At 37.8% G+C, this 21268-nt stretch overlaps 1 protein-coding gene across 23 annotated transcripts in view; it reads left to right on the top strand.

Annotated features, from left to right (window-relative positions):
- The window catches only part of KIAA1217 (KIAA1217 ortholog), a 332941-nt gene that overhangs the window by 207045 nt on the left and 104628 nt on the right, over positions 1–21268 (top strand). The gene's annotated exons all lie outside the window — the stretch shown is intronic.

The following is a 21268-nucleotide window of genomic DNA, read 5'->3' as shown; positions in this document are numbered from 1 at the left end:
TAAATTACTATTTTGTGGCTGGTTTTCTGGATTTTTGTTTTGTTGTTTTGTTTTTTTTCAGAGCATGCATCAATGTCCAGAGGTCTAGAAAACAGGATCCTGTTCAAAATTCCTGCCCTGTCTGAGCCACTTCCTTGCCCAGTGATCAGGCCCTTGGCTCAGCTGGGGATCTCTCTGCTGGTAGATGCAGCCCCTGGAGAAGCCAGGTCAGGATCTTGTCTTCTGCCGCCCAAAGAGCCAGGGATCCACCACTGCTAGAAACAATTAAAGAAGATAATCCCTAGCACTTTGCTTAGGGAGTGTTTCTTTACTCTGCCCTCCTGCCATATATCCATGATCACAGGGTTCTTAAATTTTGTTAGTTTTTAAGTGCAATTATTAGAGATATTCTAAGCCATATTCTCTTTAGACAGTGCCCGAGCACTTGCAGAGGGGAATGCCACTTGCTGTGTGGCCCTTCCATACTTGCAGTCACTGCCACACTGCAGGGTCATTACCCAGTGTTTGTTTTAAATGTCTGAAGTCCACAGCTATGATGGTATGTTAACCCACCACTTCTGTGTAGTCTGGAAACGTTAAAACCATAAATTATTATAAACAAAGTGCCTTTGGGGGAGCTTATATGTTGTGGTTATTTAAGTAGTTCTAGAGATTTCTGCCTTAGTTCAGTGCTCATAAAATGTATACATGATCAGAGAAATATTCCACAGTTCACTGAAGAACAAAGGTATATTTAACAGAAGACGTATTTCTACTGAATATATGCTTTTTTAATTAGGATTTTAGCTTAAAAAATAATTTCAGCTTGCTTCATCTGCTTTCCATATGTAACTGTTGCAGATAAAATACATAGCTAAAGGTTTAATTGAATCAGTGCCATTGTATAAATACAGAATTTCTGAATATGTACATTTTTCATTCTGATAGCTTCCAAAAGATAGCTAAGTGACCATTAGAAAAATTTAACAAGAAAAGATTTTTGTTTTATGTAAGAAGTAAGAGATGTAAGTTCTCCTACATAAAATACAATATGCTGGAACTAATTTTCATTGCATGGTTATGGTTAATGGCTAAAAATTTTCAGTCTGTGCAGGACCATTTCCATACCACTAACCCATCTGTTTTAAAGAGACCTTGTCTTCAATAATACATGATATTTGGTCATTGAGGAGGGACTCCTGCAGTCTCAGGAGTATACTCAGTGCCCCCTTGAAATTTAGCCCTGGGTTTTGAAAGGTTCAATATTTCAATATCTGGCCATCTTTAAGCATGAATGAGTGTCTTACCATACTAGATAAAGTCCCAAGTAAACTGCTATAGCTTCCAACCACATCCAACAGGAACAAAGTGAGTTAAGGCTGGAGCCTAAAATTTTTAGGCAGAACTAATAAAGCTTCTCTTTGTTGAGGCTTTAGATGTTGCTTTGTTCTCATATGCCCTGGTGAAAAAAATGTTTCTTTTAAAGAAATATTTTACAGACACTTAATCTTGGTTGTGTCTAATGTCTTTCAATATTTTTAAAAGAAATTCCAAGTAGATGAGTTATTTATGTGTTTAGCTTTTATTTTCCATTATGTCTTTTAATAGATTCCAGATCTCATCTATATTGTAATGGCTTCTGTGTTACGGAGCAACAAAATTTACTGGGTTAAATATCCATTTTTCTTGCCTCTCTGACATGAAAGCGCCACAGACCTACACAATAAATTGCTAACACATTTGTGAGCTTGAAGGCCCACGCTGTCACCCTCACTGTCTGCACACAGGCTCCTCCAGCCACGAGGAGGTCCTGGTGCACCTCAGCACACCTGGAAGCACCATGTTATTCCTAGCACTCAGGTGAACAGGCTTGGAAGACATCATGATTAAAGACTGTAAATGGAGAAGTGTTCAGGCTTGAATTCCTTGTAAATCGCTTCCCTCAACCAACATGTTGAAGCACATGTAGAGCATCATTTTATAGACTTGTCTGAGATCTGGGGTATGCAAATAGAATATGTAACATGATATCAAAAAATGAGATAACCCCAGCTGCTGTTTGCTTTCCCCCTCGCCATCTTGTCCACCCCATGCATTTACTTACTCTGTTTTTTGTTTTCCTTCTGGCTGGATTTACTTGAATTTCTCAGAGAAGCAGGTGTTTAGGGGCCAGGACATCACAGGGTGTGGGGATGAGCTTTTAGCATCATGGAATTGCCACCATGAATCCCTGATTTTTATTTTCTGATTTTTGTGACTATAAGCTCCAGGAATTGAAATATAGCATTCTGCACTCAAGAATTATTCCATAGAAAATGTGAGGGAGCCTATAATTAAATACTTGTGTGCAGATAGCAGTATTGGAGGAATAAATTTGGTGCCAGTCTCACCAGAAGTGGTTGAAAACCGTAAATCATGAAGCAAATAGATAATCACAGATATGACAAACTGTAGCTGCATCTGCTGATTATTTTCTCCTCAGCCTCTTGTGTACAATTAAGAATTCAGATTTAACAGCTGGGAATGATTTTCAAATGTTGATCTAAAGTAGAAAGTTCTATTCAGAAACTTTCAGCAGTTCTTTTATCTTCCCCATTCATTATTTTTTCTGGAATAGGTTAAAAAGATTAGTACTTGACCTGCTCTGCATTGAGATAGAAAAGAGATCATTATAAACTCAGATATGGATTTATGCTTAATGATCCAGCTTCTAGTGTGACTGAGTTCAACAGCAAACAGACTATCTGTCAACAGGCTAAACTTTCTTTGGTCAAGAAACTTAATCTGTTAATATTTTATTTTCCTAGTTCAGCAGAGAGACATCTTTCAAAGGTTTCTTGTTGATAGTTGTGGCAAAGAAACTAAGGTAAAAAGCTCACAGTGAGTGCCTGTCAAATTTGAGACGATGCACAAGGGAAAACTATTAAAAACTGAGGGTATTTACTAATGTAATCATACATCATTATACACACTGGTTAGCATAGAGTTCTTTACGTAAATATTCCAATACACTGGATGGACAGATCTGTGTGGACCATATAAAATTCCTACAGAAGGATCTCATGCCTGTCGCTGTGCTACACGTGAATCTGAGTTCAAAGCATTTGGCATCTAGGCTGTCAAAAGCAGCTGTTCAGGCTTTAGGACACAGTGTTTATATGTTTATGTTCTGCAATTTAGGGTCGCTTTTTTGTATTCTGCCAGTAAAAGCTCTGTTTTTAATGATCCAAGAAGCAGGTACAGCAGTTTTATCTGTGTATGTATGCAACATGGATTTACACATAGCCTTTACGACAAAATATTCAGAGATCTTTCCCTAGTCTAGTAAAAGTGAACTGTGCATCTTTGCTGATATGGTAGAGGATTATTGTGATTAATCTGGTTAATTAATTAGTCCCTCTAGAAATGGATAAAAGAAGAATTGCATTTTTGGTAGGGGTACAACCTGACAGGGGGCATTAAGGGCAAGTTTATTTATTCTCATTTGACACCAACAGTTGTGGTTTACATTTTGCCTTCAAATATTTTCTTTTCTGTTATCTGTTCTTTTCATTTGGGCATTTCCAGTTGCTTTGCAGTGAAATAACATCTTTTCATTTTTCATCACGTTTTTTAAAGTCGTAACCTTATTGTTTGTAGACTAGCTCCAGGAAACGTCTGAAGTCTGATCACCCTACACAGATGTGTCATGTTTTGCACTTTTGAAAGATAACCTGCATTATCAGCCAAAAAAACATTATTCTGTAGAGCCAATATTGCTTATTTTTCTCTTTATGTTTTCTTAGCTTACTTCTGCTGGGGTTCTTTAGTTCCATTTTATTCCATTACAGCAGTATGCCCATACCTAAGCTTTTAATTTCTTTCTTCTTTATTTCCATTTTAAAGGTACAGAATTGTACTCCTTTATCTAACTTGTTCTTGTTCTCCTGATGTCTGGTCCGAGGAGTTTACTTGTACTGGCTGCTGCTCAGGTTAAGAAGTTTTCTTCTTACAGCCTTTGTAATTTGAGGGCTTTTTAATGATAGAGACATAACAATTTCTTCACATCATTTTAGGAGCTGATCACTAAGGATAAATGTTGGTTTGGACTATTTCAATATTAATTGAAACAGCCAGTCTTCCAGAAAATGTGCATAGAATGGAGGAGCTGTGAACCAACTTCACTTAGTTTTTTAGGCCGGTCACACTCATTTCCAGTGTATCCAGTGATTTTGGGAAGTTTTGCTCATGATAGGCTGCCGTGTTTTCTGAGGCTTCAGCTGGAAGAAAACAGTAATATCAGCTAGTGGTATAAGTTAGCAGGTGGTACAAGAGAGGGAAATAGTGAACCATTTTCTTAGTACAAAATGATCTGCATCCACCTATTAACTCAAAGCAATAAAGCACTTTCCAGATGCCAGATGCCAAGACATGCATGCAGGAACAAAGAACATGGGCAAGATCCTGAGGACCTGGACATGTGAAGCACTGACTTCAGAAAAACTTGAGAGCTGTTGCTGCAGATACCAGTCCTGACTTCTCAAGGTGACTTGGAGTGGGAGGGCCTTCATGGCCTTGGAGTTTGTAGGAGCCAGGAACTCTTGGGTAATGTGACGAAGATGACGCTGCTTACCCAGCTGAAATTGAAGGAATTGCTCCTAATTTATTATTTTTTTTTACAGTTCTGCTTTCCCCAGTTTGAAAAGAGTGTTGAATTATAAAGACTCAGAGAAGCCATCTAGTTAATAGCCTTAATTTCCCAACTTTAGATAAATTCCAAACAGGTCAAAATCAAGAAAAGATGCACACTTTTTGGAGCCCATGTTTTGTTTTTGCATGAGAAAAACTATCTACTTGAATAGATGTTGGTTAGGGTTTTGTTCTCTTTTGATTTGTTGCTTTTGTTGTTGCTGTTTTGTTATTTTTGGTTCTGTTTTGGGGGTTTTTTTGTGGTTGTTTTTTTTTTTTTTAATGTGTGCTTTATTCTAAGAAGAATTAATTTGGATTAGCCCCATTGCCTGTGTTCAGACTAGTGGCTTGCCCCTAACTGATTCTTGATTTGTGTGTTTCAATTTTCAGCAGGAATGTGAGCATTTCTAATTTCCACCTCTTTAAAAAAATCAGAAAATTTATAATAACAAGTTGTGGGATACTAGCTTTTCTGCTTCTCTGTCACACTTGGAGATGAAATCTTTCCAATAATAGATGAGCAGACTGGAGAAACAGTGATATGAACAAAGAAGTGTTGACACCCTTTGAATTAAAAGCAGTGCTACACTACACCTTAATCAATGGAAAGGGTTGTTTGGGCCATAGGGTTTTTATATTTCTTTTTTGTTTACAGATATACAAAGAGAATTTTTGAAAATTGTCTTCAGGTCATCCTTTAGAGCACAGTTGCAATGTAATTACAATGATACTTGTTGGGGAAGAGAAAGCATGGAAAAAAAGCAGTGATGATGGTTTTCAAACAACGTATTTTATACAGCAGGAAGAAAGTGATTACTAAAAGGTTAGCCCAGATTATTATTCATGAGTTTTCTGAGCTGTTAAACAAATTGTTGTGCAAATGTTCATAACCTCATAATTTTCTCTCTCTCTAAAGGTGTTCAGATCTCCACATGTGCAATAGATCAAGTGTACTTCTAAAAATAGGCATGTTGTTTGTGTTTGCAGTTCCAGATGATCTTGTTATGACAATGGAGCTTCTGCAAAGAGTGTGCTCTGTGGATCCTTTTTCACTTCAGTTCCTCTTACAGCTGAGAGCTGCTACTGCACTGTAGAAAAACCCTCTCTTTTTTAGGCACTGGGCTTTGGTTTCAAAGCCAAATGCAATTAAGTTACCCTGATTAGATCATTAGAGCCTTCAGTGAAATCTGCTCAGTAACATGTCTCAACTTCTTGCTGTGGTTCCAAATGAATAATTTTTTGGTATTTGACTTTGCTTTGAAATGTGGAGTGCTCTTTGCCTGAAGGGGTATCTGGTATTGTATAAACATGGAAGGTTTCAGACCATTTGAGGGACACAGTGCAGAATAATTCTGCTTCATCTTGTTGAAAATTTTGCAAATTAGGGGGCCTCCTCACAAACACTTCTGGAAGAGTTCACCAGACAAAACTAGCTGAGCTGTCTTCCTCCTGCATAACTTCTGTATGTGACCCTGTACATTCAGCACCAGGCGTAAAGTTTTTATGGAGCATCTCCCTCCCCAGACACTTTTCTCCCATGGTTTATCATGTGCCTCCAGAGTGGTAACAGAGTTGCTAAGTGTGGAACACTGGATATTGAACATTCTGGTGGCCAAGGCTGGCATGAGGGAATTATTTACCATCAAAAGGGATTTATCATCATAGGGAAAGTAGCAATTTGCTTTGAAAATCAGGGTCACTTTCACAGGCCATGTGCCGCTGAGCTACATTCTGTGGTGAGCCTCACCCCTTGTCACAGTGGTCTGTGGGAATGCACAGGTCACTAGATGTATGTGACATGTTCACTTTACATGCCTTCACAGTATTGTAAGGGTCAGACATGGCCAGATGGTGAAAATAGAGGAAGAACATGAAGGTAACAGTGAGTGATGAAAATACTGGTCTAAAACTGGGAAGACAAGATATACAGAGGAAATCCCCTAAACATCTGACACCACCGACTGCGCCTCCACCTACTTAAAAGTAGTTGGAGGTTTCTCGTGAGCACTCTGACTCTGTTTTTGTTTGCTTGTTTTCAGTGCTAGAAATTCACAGAGATTTTTGCAGGATAAATTACTGTTCTGCATGACTTAAGCTAGCAGAATTTGACTGCTTGACTAGTGTAACCTCTTTGTCAGAAACAAAACAACACTAAAACTTCTAAGCAAAACCAGAGAATAGAGCATGTTATTTTTTTATTCTCCATGGCATCAAACTAATACTTAATAGTTAACACCATTTTGCTGACTGTTTTAGAAGTCAGACTGTTAAAGCTACTTATTTTCAGAGTTCCAAGCTTTTGTTTGCAGTTTATAGAAATACAACATTAATGCTTTAGCCTTCACATCAGCTCTGTGCCAATGAATTTGACTGTGCAAATAGATGACTTCTTCCTTCCAGCAAAGCATGTTCTTCACAGTAAGCATTTTTGTGTGCTCCTTTGCACCACTCCAGTTAACATAAGAAAATCAAGAAAAGAAATGATAGCCTGAAACATAGTTGGCAAACCTTTTTTACTTTCATACTGAAATGTGCTTCTTTTGCCAGTAAGTTTACTAAAATTCAATTTTTTTTGAAAATACAGTGCCTTAGGAAAGCTGTAGTACTTGCTAGGGAGTTCATATTTACTAACCAGAAAATAGTAATTGGAAAAGAGATGAAGCATGGTCCATTGCTTTACAAATTATTCTTTGAATTGGCCATTTTCAACTGTAAGGAAGTCTAGAAGGATTCTATCCCATTTCTGCCTCTTAGATTTTTTTTTTCCCAATAGCACACTGATAAAAGATTTCATGTGAGGCTTCTATTTTTCCAATAGACAAAGGAAATATAAATTGCCTCTAGGGTTTTTCTTAGTTCTAATGAGTTAAACCTAGTCTGGAAAGCATATGCACAGAATGGAGAGATGTAAGTTGGACATGTGCTTTGCTGTTAATACAGGATGTTGTGAAATTGCAGATTCAGGCATTAGGAATGCAGCACTCTTAGGTGGCTGGTTGTGACTCTACTTGTAGCAATTTGCATAGCATTTTCTGCAGGTCTTCATCAGTTTACTTTTATTGTTATTTCACTTCCCAAGATAAAGAAATAGAAGACCCCCCTCTGGCAAAGAAACCTTTGCAAATTACAATGACCAAAGTAAGAGTTGCCCTCCCACTATTCCATACCCACCATGAAGATTTTTCAGTTTGCACAGTTACTGGCTTTCCCTTCTTTGAGGTCTCATCAGTTTTGACAAGGGAAGAAATGTGATAAGATACTTAGAAGATACTTAGATAGAATTGATACTTAGATACTTAGATCTAAGATACTTAGAAGAATTTGTCAAATGCTTTAATATCTTGTGATGCACTTCAAAAATATTGCTTTAATATTGCTTTTAGGCAAAAAGGCAAATACTAAAAGCACTTAGAAAAGATCATATTTGTAAGACGTATGTGAAGGCTAGGTGAGGTCAGTCAGATGTTCCTAATGGTTTGTGACAGTCTAGAGAAAGAGACCTGGCTCTTCACATGTGACTGACTTTTCTTCTCCTTGCATGTGAATCAAATGAAGCTTAGTCCATCCCATACATTGCTGCATAGATTTTTTCACCTGTAAGTCATCCCAGTGTTGGGTACAGCCATGCATGCCAAGTACAGCTGAGGTGCCATCACTGGGGCCATGACTGGAAGAGCTGCTGTGCTGTGGGCCAGAGGTCCTTGTTTTGCTTGGTGATTTGCTGTGGACCTGATTTTCTCTGAGCCTGAGAGAATTACAGCCTGTCAGTGGCTGATCTGTTCCCAAGGGGAAGATTCTTGGGAGCTCTCTTGCTCAAGGACGATATTTGTAAACCGTTTTACTTTCTCAAAACAGCTCTGTATAACTGAAGATAGTGTGTTTTTCTCTTGTCCCCCCAATGGGACAAGAGATGGTGTTCCCTTGACCAATCATGTTAAACCTGTAGTATATGACCCTATAAAAGCTGAAGAGTTCAGAGAATAAAGGCCCTTTTCCTAGCAACTCATTCTGGTGTGTGGTGTGAATCCACACTTCTACATCGTGTCCAACAGTGACAATCTGCCCAGCACCAACATGAATCAGGTAGCCTGAGAATGAGCAAAAGTTGCTGCTTGGGGATTTTCTCAGGGATTTGAGCATAGGCAGCCCTACAGGAGACACCAGGCAGGTGAAGGGTGTGTGGCTGGAGCTCACTCTCCCACTGCTCATTGCTCCTTCAGACTGCCCAATGTGGGGCAATTTAGGAGAGGTCTGTAGCCAGCTTATCTGAGTCATAACCTGGCTTTTACGGCCTCTGCTCCAAGGAGCCAAGGACGTTCAAAGTGGCTGATAGCTGCTCGTCTTTATCATCCCTGCAGCCAAAACCAGGCATTTCCCACCTATCAATGTGTGCTCCAGAGCTTAAGAGCTCATCTGGAAATCGGTTTGTTCACCTTGTGAAGGTTAACGTTTGGTAGGGGTTTACTTGTTTGCTTGCTTGCTTGGAGTGTAATTTGACAAAGTAGCAGGAGTTTGCAAACTGTTCTACCTGTGTCTTGGTCCATGTTATCACATCTGTCTCAGTCCTTGCACAGTAAATGGTGCAGCTGGGGTTGCAGACTTTAATAAGCTGGTATCTGTTGTAGATTCTCAGAAGAAAGGTCTCAAAGGGTGAGTACTGTTTTGTTCCCTCTTCCCCCCTGCCCATTTTAAATGCTACCTAATAAGGATTCTTTCTAGACTATATGTTATCATTGTTTGTCTAGTATTTACTAAGTCATAAAAAGAGGACTGTGCTGTTTCACTATAGTTTTTGCTCAGTTTCCTTTAAGAATTTCATGCAGACAAGACAGGCAGGTTCTGTTAACCAGATTGAAAAGATTCTTGTTGGGAGAGTATCTTTCCAAATTAGAATTGTCTACAGAATCCTTTTGAAAACATCTGTGAGGCTTTTTTGTACTCTTAGGCCACATGAGCATATTTTTTTAAATTTTCATTTCCTTTTAAGGCAAGAAAATATAAGGATATCTAGTTAATTTGGAAACATACTTTTCTGGATATTGTATACTTATGTTTTTTTCCTTCATATTTTTTCTACTGCCTGCCTTTCATTCTTCTTGAGAGAACAATTTCTGTTTTCCTTCAGTACAGAAGCTATCTTTGTAAAGGTCAGCATAAGCAATACTGTTGGGGAGCTCTATCCACTATGATTAGTCAAACCTTCACTAAAGAAGTGTCTATCTTTTCAATGAAAAAATGCATTTTTTATAGGTTTTTAGACCATTAATTTATAAATCATGAAATCTGGTACTGACTTACCTCTGTGTCCTGTAAGTAGCACATGCATTTAAATGTCAGACCTTTGAGTTCTGAAATTCAGCAAATGCTGAATTATTAGAATTATTACTGTTTAGCACCTAAAATTTCTCTTTGAGAAATCTCTTAGAAGCTTTCAGTTTCCCAGACAAAGAAGCTTTAAATGAAATTTATCAGAAAAAATAATAGATATTGGGAAAGAATCTAAACCATTACTTATAAAATCAATAGACAGTCCCTTAGTTCACATTCCAAAGAGGTCTGTGGAATCATCAATTTCTTGAGCTACACCAGTGAATCAGAAGAGACATCTAGGTATTGCTGCTACTGGGTTCTTTTGTTATGCCCTTCTTTCTTCTGTTAGAGCTCTGGCAGAAAGATACATGACATAAAATTGTCTATTAATAGCTCTGAAATAATCAAATTACTATTTATTTTTAGAATTTAGTGTTCCTGCAGAAAAATGAAATATCGTCTTATTTCTTTCAGCATTTTTGTACAACTAGCACCCTTGCCTTATTGGACACTATTGAAATTACTGGTCATTTACTCAGTTCCTGAGATAAACAGAACTGAAAGCTCAGTCAATGCATGTCAGGGCAGATATGATCATCCACTAGATTTTTTTTTTTCCACTTGGCTTTCTTACACTGCCTAACCTTCAGTGAACTCCCTGCAACATCTGCTTTCAGAGAATTCTCCTTAATGCACCTTCATTGTCACACTGGGTTTTCTGTTTGACTTTTAGAAAAAGAGAAATAATGATACTTCTGGTAATTTCAATAACTAGAGAAAAATGATTGAGGATGGGAACTCTTTTAAGAGAGTTAAAGGAATAATAGGGTAGCACCATCAATGTGAATAGAAGTCTTGAATATGTTCATGTCTTCATAAGAACTTAGTATTTCCTTTTGAGTTCATCAAATCAGAGTACTCTTCAGTTTTGATTTATTTTAGTCCAGAATCTTCAGGTTTAAAAAAAAAAACCAAATAAAAAAAATCTCAGTCTGTCTTCTGCAGCAGCCAAATAGTTGCTCCTACAGTATGGAATATTTGTCATACAACTAATATCTCCCACGTAAGCCATCTTTGCATCTCCTTTCTGAGTGGATGAGAACAAGATCTGTGTTTTCTAGCTGGTCAACCTGGATATTATTTCTGGGAACAACAATGCCTGTCATCACTTTATGTTGTGAACAGCATGCTGAATAGAACAGTACTGCTGAGTATATCTCAGGGTCATGATTTCTCTCAGTCAGAACTGATACAAGTGCAAGCCAGAAGATAATCCCTTGAGGACACTGAAGGGAAAATATGCACCTCTACAGTGCACTTAGATGCTGTAACCTACCATCACAGAGTTTCCCTTGCTAACAACTGTATTAGAGAATAGAAGGCCTTGATGATTGTAAACAGACAATATATATTTCACTGCTGTTTGAAGAAATAAGTTGTATTTCCATCTAAAAAAGAGGCAAGTGAAGGACGAGGAACAGAAACCAAAAAAAATGTAAGTATTGCTCCATGGCCAAAATAGGAATTATTTTCTAGTTTCTAAGATAACACCAAGACAGACAGCAAACACCAGAAGGAGCAAAGCTACAATGGAATATCTGTAGAGTGAGAGTCTATGAACACATGTATTTTCACAAGACTAGGCACCTTCACCCATGTTCAGACACATCTTAAAAGATACCACTGCCAGTATGTTTTGCTTTTTAAGTCCTACAGAATCACCTGTTGGAAAGCAAATTATTCTGAGATTCCTTCAAGAACAATAATTAGAGCTCATTCTTTCTTCACTTTCAAACTTTCAAATCTGTTTTTGAGGCTTCAAGACACTTAAAATGATAACCTGTAGGGATGCCTGTAACAAAACACATTCCATGAGCTTCTGTGGAGTCAGGATTCCTTTTGTGTGCATAAGGAATTCCTTGTGACTACAAGACATGCTCTCAACAGTCAGTAACCAGGCAAATGGATAATCTCAAGTACATTATGTTCTGTCTACAGTATTTATTGGCTATATTGGAGGCTGTGCCATGTAATTAGAAGAAACTCAGACAGTTTTTTCAAATATTTGTGTATACCCTTTTTTGTTTGAGCAGATAACATTTTCTTTTGCTGAAATTAGGAGAGGGAAGGCACTGAAGAATGTGAGGTCAGTGAATATTCACAAAAGTTCAGAAGAAGCTATGAAGTGCTCATCTGGTTTTGTCTACTAAAGTTTACCTAATTTCAAAGTTTTAAGATCTGATTTGGTAAATTTTCAGCAGTTCTAAGGATACTGTGTTTTAAAATGTGTGTATGTGCTAAAAGAAAAAGAAATCATGATAAAATTCAAAAAGAGAAAAAAGAGAAAATTCAAATGTAATTACTCATGTGACTTCACCTCTCTCTGATATGCAGAAAAGATATCTATTGGCTCATACTAATTATGGAATTGTTTGGGTTGGAAAGGTCCTTAAACCCCCTGCCATGGGCAGGGACACTTTCCACTACAACAGGTTGTTCAGAACTCCATCCAGCCTGTCCTTGAAAACCTCCAGGGATATTAGGCTTGTTTTCTCCTAATTTTTGATACTTCATCATTTAAGAGTGATGCTAGCACTGTAGCTAGAAAGGTTTTTGGGGAACAAAGATGTTCCATGTAAAGATCCCAACTTGTGAAATGTTTAAGCATTAGAAGAGAAGGTATGCACAATACAAGTAAATGAGATTCTAGAAAGACATCTCTCTTTATAGCACATAAAAATACAGAATTGCACTTTCTGTTCTGCATGAATGTGTTAGATTCCCCTCCCCCAGGTTGTCTTCAGGAAAAAAAGTCCTAAACTCTATTACAAATTATTATCCACTGGCGAGGGGCCTAGCCCCTTACAAGTTGGAAACCATTTGATATGCTGTAGATTCTCTCCAGTTTTAAAACCCTGTGTTGGCTTGTGAACAATGGTGACATCAACTCTTGAAATCCAACTTTAGCTTTGTTCCTGGTTCCATAAGGTTTATAAAGCCAGTAGCATTTGTTTTTGTTCCCAAATAGGATATATTTAAACTGACATATCTGATTAATAGGCTGATGTTATGGTTTATTTATTATTTTGTTTACATTGTATGCTTTAAGTGTGAGAAGATAATTTTAAGAAGAAAGTTTGGAAGTACATAATAAAATGTATTGCAACAAAGACTTCAGAACAATATATAGTATTTGACTATCTAGATCTAAATCTGAAAATTAAATTAATATGGAAATATACCTATCAATGAAAACTCGAAGCATTGCTTTGCAATAGAGGTGTCACAATCATTTTCCACAGCCTGAAGTTGGCTGGAGTTAATTAGCCCCTAGCATCACAGCAGTGATATCTGATTGCATCAAAAACAGGAATCACTTGGGACCTTGCAGAATCTCACTGTTTGTGTATAACATTATTTGTACTTGATATTATCTATCTCACTTACATGAGATAACTGATATTATGAGACAGTAAGACTGACTTTTTCTCCTGGATTCCACTCTAATTACTCTGTAACTATTCAAGTGTAAGCTGGTCTATGATGAGCAAAGGCATTTCTGAGCTCGTAGTTCTCTTGTTATTGTGTAGATGGCAATAATGTGTTTAAGAAAGAGTGGAAGATAATAAATTCAGTTAATAATAAAACAGGCAGGCTTTTTATGTTTGATGTTGTAGTTCAAAGTTTTAGGTGTTCTAAGGGAAAATGTAGGAGACTGTTCTTAGCAAAACCTTCCTACTGTGCTAAGACAGTGATCCTTACAAGAGGTTAAGAGCAAATTTAATGTGGTGTATAAATGTAATACTTTCCTGTGGCAGTTTTCCCTGCAGTGTGCTGGAAACTGTTCATGAGTTAATTATTGCAGAAGCCATGTAAGGTAAAAAGGTACTGTGAGTTCTGTTGTACATGGTGGGCCAAGGACAGGAAAAGTGGTTTTGTGACTGAAATGGGAACCAAAGCTTGTTAACTTTCAGACCATGGAAAGCTATGATTGGACTAAAGTTACCTATTTCTCTGTGGTCAAGGGAATTCTAATTAAGTTTTCTAAGAATGCTTTAGTATATTGAGAAATACTTGGTGAGACTTGCCAAAATTTGAGGTTGCCCCTGCAGTTCTCCACTGATTTTTCTTACCCAGGTTACCCTTGATGAGTGTTCTCTAAATTGTTTCTGCTCTACAACTTACTTTCTTAAAAGCAATTAGGAGCTTTGAAGCATATAAATGAATCAGATTTAGGTTTTGTTTTTTCATAAAAGCTGAGCAGAAAAGCAGACTACTGGGTTCAGTCCCAGGCATCCTTACAGGCAGGTTCTCTACTGCACGAACCCTTCCCCAAAGTTGTCTAGGGCAGTAGTTAAAATGGTGGTTCTTGGCTGAGACCATCATTTGGAGTTCTGGGCTTTAAGATATTAGCATTAAAGTTGTTTTGTGTTCTGGAGGTACAGAGCAAAAAGGTGGAACAAGATACGTGTAAACCTTTCTGTTTATACTGTTTTCTGAGTAAATACTTTTTTTTTTTTTTTGGAGTGGGGAAGAAAATCCTGTAACGTTATAACTTTGAATGAGAAGTAATCAAAATTTTTATCACTTTGAGTAGTTTTTGAAAGGTTTAAATGGATGAGCAGATCACAACCTAAAAAATTAGGTACATTTAAGCAATATTGAAGGCCAAAAAGAAGTCCAAAAGAAAGAAATTATTAAAGAAACATTACAGTTAAATCTAAGCAATGAAAGATGACAAGTACATGTATTTTTCTGCATTTCAGAGGATGTTGTTCTCAGTAGACCATCAGTTGTTTTTGCATACACCATACTGTGCTTTTCAGTGATGGTTGTTGTATGAATAACCAGGTCAGCCAGTTGTTTAAATAAAGTTGGGAGAAAAATACCACAGAACAATGAGAGAGAGAAACAGCTATGTTCTTTAAACATCACATTTTCTCTATTACTCTTACTTTTCAAAATACTGGAGACAGCTCATGAAAATCTTTTCCTTCTTAGGTCATCATTGTTTCTTTATTCCTTTATTAAGATTTATAATATTTTTTTTTGTTATTTATCTTCAGCAATATATTGTGATTCCAAGAGAAGATGATAATGGTAGGAGGAAGGGAGTGAATAATCGGAGCAATACACTGTTGGAAAACAAAATACTGCCTTTGTCTAATTTTCTTGATTTCCAACAGTGGGACAAATACAGAAAAATTGTAAACAATATTCTTGACACTTAGTAAAGTTTAGTCTCTGAATCCGTATTTAAATTGGTGACTATCTCAGATATTACATGTCAGTGGCTGAAAACCCCCATTTGAACCACTAACTGAAAATTTGTCTGTTTCATACAAATCTTACCAGAATTAGTAGGAGGCACAGGGCGGTACCTCCTTGTAAACTCAAGCCTCATTAGGCAACCAAGTTTGAGATCTTCAGCCAGTGTTTTTTCAGTTTTCCAGCTCTGTACAATGGAGGCTTTTTGCATACAGAATTTTGCATCACAGAGGAACGATTCAAGTTCAGGTTCATAGATTCAAATCAGGTTCAGATTACCTCAGAGAAATTAGGACCAGTTATCATATTTTTTTCAGCATGCACCAACCAGTCTGGGTTTGCATGTTGCACTTCACAGTGATACTTAAATCCTGTAGTGGGGGAGAGACAAATCATAAATACAGGAATGATATCTTTTATGTATTGTCCTGTTTACTTTTATGTGAAATGTGGAAAGAGAGGAGTCTGATAAACCCCCACCCCTGTAGGTGCTGGGGCCAAAGAATGACCAAACAATCTATCCATGCCTTACTTCATTAATTAAAAGAGTCTCGCGGATTTCTTCTATGACTATTCCTAATTATGTATTTAATTATGCACTTTAAGCATAAAGCCAAGACTGAAATATACAATACCCTGCAGGTTCTTGCTTAAAAAAAACCCCTAGACTTGTAAGTCATCTAAGGTGAACAAGGTGTTATATTTTCCTTTGCTATTGTAGGGGAACTGGAGTACAGATACAATACTGTACTTATGTTGAGGCAGTGTTTCAAAACAACATCTCTATATGGGTGGAGAGACAAGAAAACAGAGAGCGCTGTGTGACCCTGGAGAAATTCTGAAGCCCCTGAATACCAGACTACTTTTTACTTGAAAAGTGTAAATATTTTATGTTTCTTAAAAATATAGCTTGGACTACGATCTGAATTCCCTTGAGGGTTTTTTTTTCTCATTCTAGGTGTTTGCTTTTAACATTTACTATATATATATTATATGAAATTATAGAAAATAATAGCATTAATCCTCACTAAAATGAAACACAAGATTCTAGCTATTTTTTATAAGAACTGTGAGGAAGATGAAATCAACAATGAAGCCAAGACCCTTCTTTGTTGTTGTTTTGGAAATCAAAACCAAAATAGTTTGCCTGGTTAGCATATGTCATTTTTAGCTGTGGTATTCAATGAGTTTGAACCAAAGAGCGTATGCAGGTTGAGGAATATGTAGATGTAGAATGTGCTGGAAAATGTAAATCTTGAAACAGAAGAAGTCATAATGTTTTGTGCAGACTTCTTCCTTTGCTATCTCTCTGAGTGCATTCCTGGTTTGAGTTTCACTGGCACTTTTGTTTTCATGCTTCCTTTGGAACCATTTGTCATTGGCCATCACCACATGTGTCACCCCCGAGCCCCGCAGCTGTCTACAGGCAAGATCCTGTACATTGGCTGTCTTTTCATGTGATAAAAGACTTCACCTTTTCCCTACTTTGACAAATACTCGTGCGCTTAACATTTCTGTTGGAGGAACCTCTTTGGCCTGATCCCAGCTGAGTTACTATCCTGACTTTTTCCCATCCCAGCATTGTTGAGAAACACCATTTTCTCGCATCCTCCCCACAAAACCATTGCGCACAGGAAATAGGCAGTTGATCCTCATTTCCTTCCTTCAGTTTCAAGCTGTTTTAGAGGACTTATGAGTCAGCATCTCATTTAGTTGTATATCATCATCTACATACTCATCTCAAGCCCTTTGTGTTCTCATTATAGTTTCCCTGCAGCTTCAGCTGATTGCATGTCTCTGCAGGATTTCACCCGGAGACTGTAAACCTAAGGAACGCTAATTGTCATCCTAATGTCCTGGGGACCTGGCTTAGCCCCCCTTTGCTTCATTCTGTATTCCTGCATTTCTCTGATTTTAGCTGTTTTGTTTTTTTTTTTCCTCAACAACAGTGTCATCTTCCTGGGTCACCCATGATAAATGTAACATGTTTAATGTATTCTGCTTTTGAAAGGACTTCCCTTTTGAAATCCATCAGAAGCATAAATCAAGGGCATATTACACAGACTAAAAAAAAAAGGGAAAACTTAACATGCTCCCCTTTTGCAGCACTGCCAGTGAAAAGGCTCCTCAGCTTGTATGTCACTGCCAGCCAATGCTGCATTCCTGCGGAGGGAGCACATTGTGCTCCTAACACCCTTCTGTGACACTATTTCAGACTAACTCAGGGGGACAGATGTCTCCTACTAAATCATCAACACAAATGTCTCAAGCATCTACATTTTCCTCTGGAGACTTAGAATTTCAGTGTTCAACAGGTCTGATCCTGTTTAAAATGGTGAATACGTTCCTTTGATCTACTTAGCAAACAGATCCCACAAGGCAGACTTGCAGTTCATTCAGCCTTGTTTTGAGGGCCCTGGGATAATGACTAATACAGTCAGTCAGCCCCAAGGTATTAATCCTTGTCCTCCCTAAACTGCTGTGTATTCCTTTGGGCTCTACCTTACAAGTGGTATTCACCAGACTTTTCTTATGTCTTCGTTTGATGACATTCAGCACATTCCTGGAAAACTTTGCTTTCCTCCTACGACTCTTAGCCTTCTACACCTTTTTCCAGGGCCACCACTTGCTCCATTTAGGTTTAAAGTTCAAAAGCAACATGTTTTGCAGCTGTTTCCTTTGTCTGTGGTACTGTTCTCATTACAATGATGTCTGGCTCCCAAAATTTTCTCAAATGTAAAACCCCTTCCTGCTCATACCTGCCAATAGGGACACTGCAACCATTACTTAGTTGTGTGCTTTGACCCAGCCCCAGCTTCCACTCTTCTCGGCCTCTAGTATTTTCCACCTTTTTCCAGAGGAAACTACTTACGCTTTTTTGTTGATTTTTTATGTATTACTTTTATATGTCCACCTGCGTGTATTAATCTGTTTCTTTGTATGCCAGTCCAACATGTACAAGCATTGCTGCCTCTTGTTTTCTGACTATTTGCTTCCAAAGCCATAAAAAACATAACACTAGTTTCAACAGGAGCCTCTGTACTCTGAGAGTATTTGGTTAACAGAAAGTGGAAATCCCTGTCTTTTTTCCATCTCATTAGGCTGTGGCAGGCCCCACCTTTCACAGATTTTCCTTGCACTGTTTGAGCTGGTCAAGTAATGTTCATTCAAGCCAGCTGAGGATCTGCACTCATAGGTGAGAATGAAATCACAGACTTTGTGCAACTCCATTTAGGAGAAGGCATGGGATCCTAGCTGCTGGCCAGCAGAGGTTGCTCAGATCCCATTAGTTGAGTGTTCTGCACTATACAATTCTTTATTTCTTAGTAAGTCAAGTTGAGAGGTTTTTAATCTTCTGTGGGATTTGTTCCAACATCCTGTTTCCCTCCTCATGGTGGGTATTTGTTTCGATGCCTCATCTCTCTGGAACAATGACAGAGTTGTGAGGGAAGCAGAAGACAGGGGATTGTCCCAGAAACCCGTCCCTGGAGTCGAAAGATCACAGTCCTTGCTGCATTTGGAAATTGCAAAGCTCTTCTTGGATTCATTTCCCATTATTGTGGGCTATATATATCCATATGCATACTGATAGATGGAAAAAAATCGTACTCCTCTACAATCCAGAAGTAAAGGAAAAAAATAGATCATTATTGTTTTCCATTTTTAAATACCCCTGAGGTTAGTAGAGTGCTGATGAAGGCATCAGTGTGGTGTTGAGTTTGGATAGAAATGCAGACAGTTAAGAAATATTTTGGAAAGTTCCAAAGGAAGCCATGCTTCAGGTTTGGATTCAGACCCAAATGTCTTCAAATTTCATTCATAATAAGGTCTTTATGTGGGCTGTAGTAATGGTCTTAATTATATTTCTCCCACACTGGCATGTCTGGATCTTCTTTAAGAGATCTGAAGTTTGCTACGTAAGACTGTGGATGCCTTGTTAGTCTCCTGGTGCTACCTTATGCAGGAGTTGAAGAAGCCTCCTGCTGCACTGCTGTTGTAGTTCTGGATTTGTGTGTGGTTCTTTTTTTCCTGAAAATCTGTGTTTATTCAGAGAACACTAGCTCCTAATCCGGCAGCATATTCATATGAGTTCAAATCAATTCCTGCAAGAGGAGGGAAAATCTTCTGAATCTAAGGTGGATTCATTTTATGTATTTTAACTGCGTATTTTAATTTATCTACTTGCTTTAAAATAAGTACCATGTTGTGATGGGAGGAGGGGAAGAGTTAGGGATACAGGCAACATTTTCTCTGGATTGGCTGAGAAGTGTTGCAGGTTTCCCCAGACATACTCATTTCCTTACCCACCCTTAGGTCACAATGGTTTCACTTCCTTTGGGACTAGGAAAATCCAGAGAAAAGTGACACAATTTCAATTCTCCATGAGGTGACAAGGTCTGAAGAAACTAAGTAGCTCAAGTTGATCCTATGCAATGGCTTTAGGAAGGATGACTTTTGCACACTTTTAATTCTGCCATTGGGCAGAGTAATGTCCCTTCTGATGTGTGGTCTTGATGTGTAATGATGCCTGAATGTCAAGCAAACATGCAGGATGATTATTCTTCCCTTTTCTTTCCTTGGAAATCTTTGTGTTTAGCATTGAGAAGGGACTTGGTCTTATACAATCCTTTTTTCTTTTTTTTTTTTTTTAACAGAATTGTTTAATAAAAGCCAAGGAGGGTTTCTCAGGTCTGTATATGTGGGATGGTGAAATTATAAAAACATTAAAAACCCCGATACAGTTTCAGTATTACCGAGACATTAGCAACAGACTGTTTTGTCTTTGTGGTTTGGAACTGGAATGTTTCCAGTTGTTGCCGGAAGGCTACATTTAATTTGTACTGTGTTTGCATAAATAGCTTATTTGTAAAAATCACATTTTACTTGAACAATTCTAAATGATGCAGTTATCATAGGGAGAAAAATGATCTATTGTTCTCTTTAAAATAAAATGGTACTGCCCTTCCAAAGTATCCAGCGGACAAAAGCATGAAAAATCATAGCATACTTTTAAGTTGCTTATCTCATCCCCAGAATCAGCTCTCACATGCTGATATCCTCTGGGTTTGTAAAATTCAAAAGATTTTTTGAATTACTCTCTTAATTGTGATGTTGGCATTATAATTACTTGCTAAATAAGATTCTTTAACAATGACGTCCTTGTTGTCAAAGCAGTTGCATTTCTTTTCCTGGTATGAATAGCTGCATGTTCTGAACTGGGAAGCTGCAGTTGTTGTGGGAGCCTGACTCGGTTGAAGGAAGAATTGATTGCTTAGAGAAGGTCTTTTAGAGCACTCTACAAAAATCACCCTTACCTCTACCCACAGGCAAATGAAGATTAAGGAAAATACAGGACATCCACTTCTGTGAACTCAAACAGCAGCAGGCAATTTCCCCTCCAATTAGCATCTTGTTCATGTGTTGGAGGAAGGAAATAGTTGGGTTTTTTTGGCCCTTAAAACCCCTTTTAGCAGATTCTCGCGTTCTGTGGGGTTCAAGATCAGAAGTAGAATAGTAAAGAGAGATGTGATTGGAAAAGGCTTTTTATTCATGCCATAGTTTCTCTTTTTTAAGTTGTGGTTAATCATGAGTTACACAGTCTTTCTAAGTTCTGCTAGAAGGATTCCATGTCCCTGTAGTAAGTGTGAAATGAACACAAAAGTGTAATGACTGCTGCTAACTCCAGCCAAGAGTTGTATCATTTCTCAGGAAGAATGTTTTGTTATTTGTCGGTTATGGTTTCTATATATATATATATATATGAATCTCTACGGCTCAGCTTTCAGCCATTAACTCTTATATTAAAACATTCTTTGGTTTTTTTTGACATACAACCACGTGTAGCACATCTGAACTGAGTCCAGCAAGAGTTCTGAGAATATTGCATATTAATATTGATAGAGCATATTGTTCTCTGCCATATTTGCATTTCCTTCACTGTTTTTCAGTGCTTCTCTTCTCTTCTCTTCTCTTCTCTTCTCTTCTCTTCTCTTCTCTTCTCTTCTCTTCTCTTCTCTTCTCTTCTCTTCTCTTCTCTTCTCTT

This window comes from Parus major, chromosome 2 (genome assembly GCF_001522545.3).
Source record: "Parus major isolate Abel chromosome 2, Parus_major1.1, whole genome shotgun sequence".
Lineage (NCBI taxonomy): Eukaryota > Metazoa > Chordata > Aves > Passeriformes > Paridae > Parus > Parus major.
This window is presented reverse-complemented; position numbering and strand designations above follow the sequence as displayed.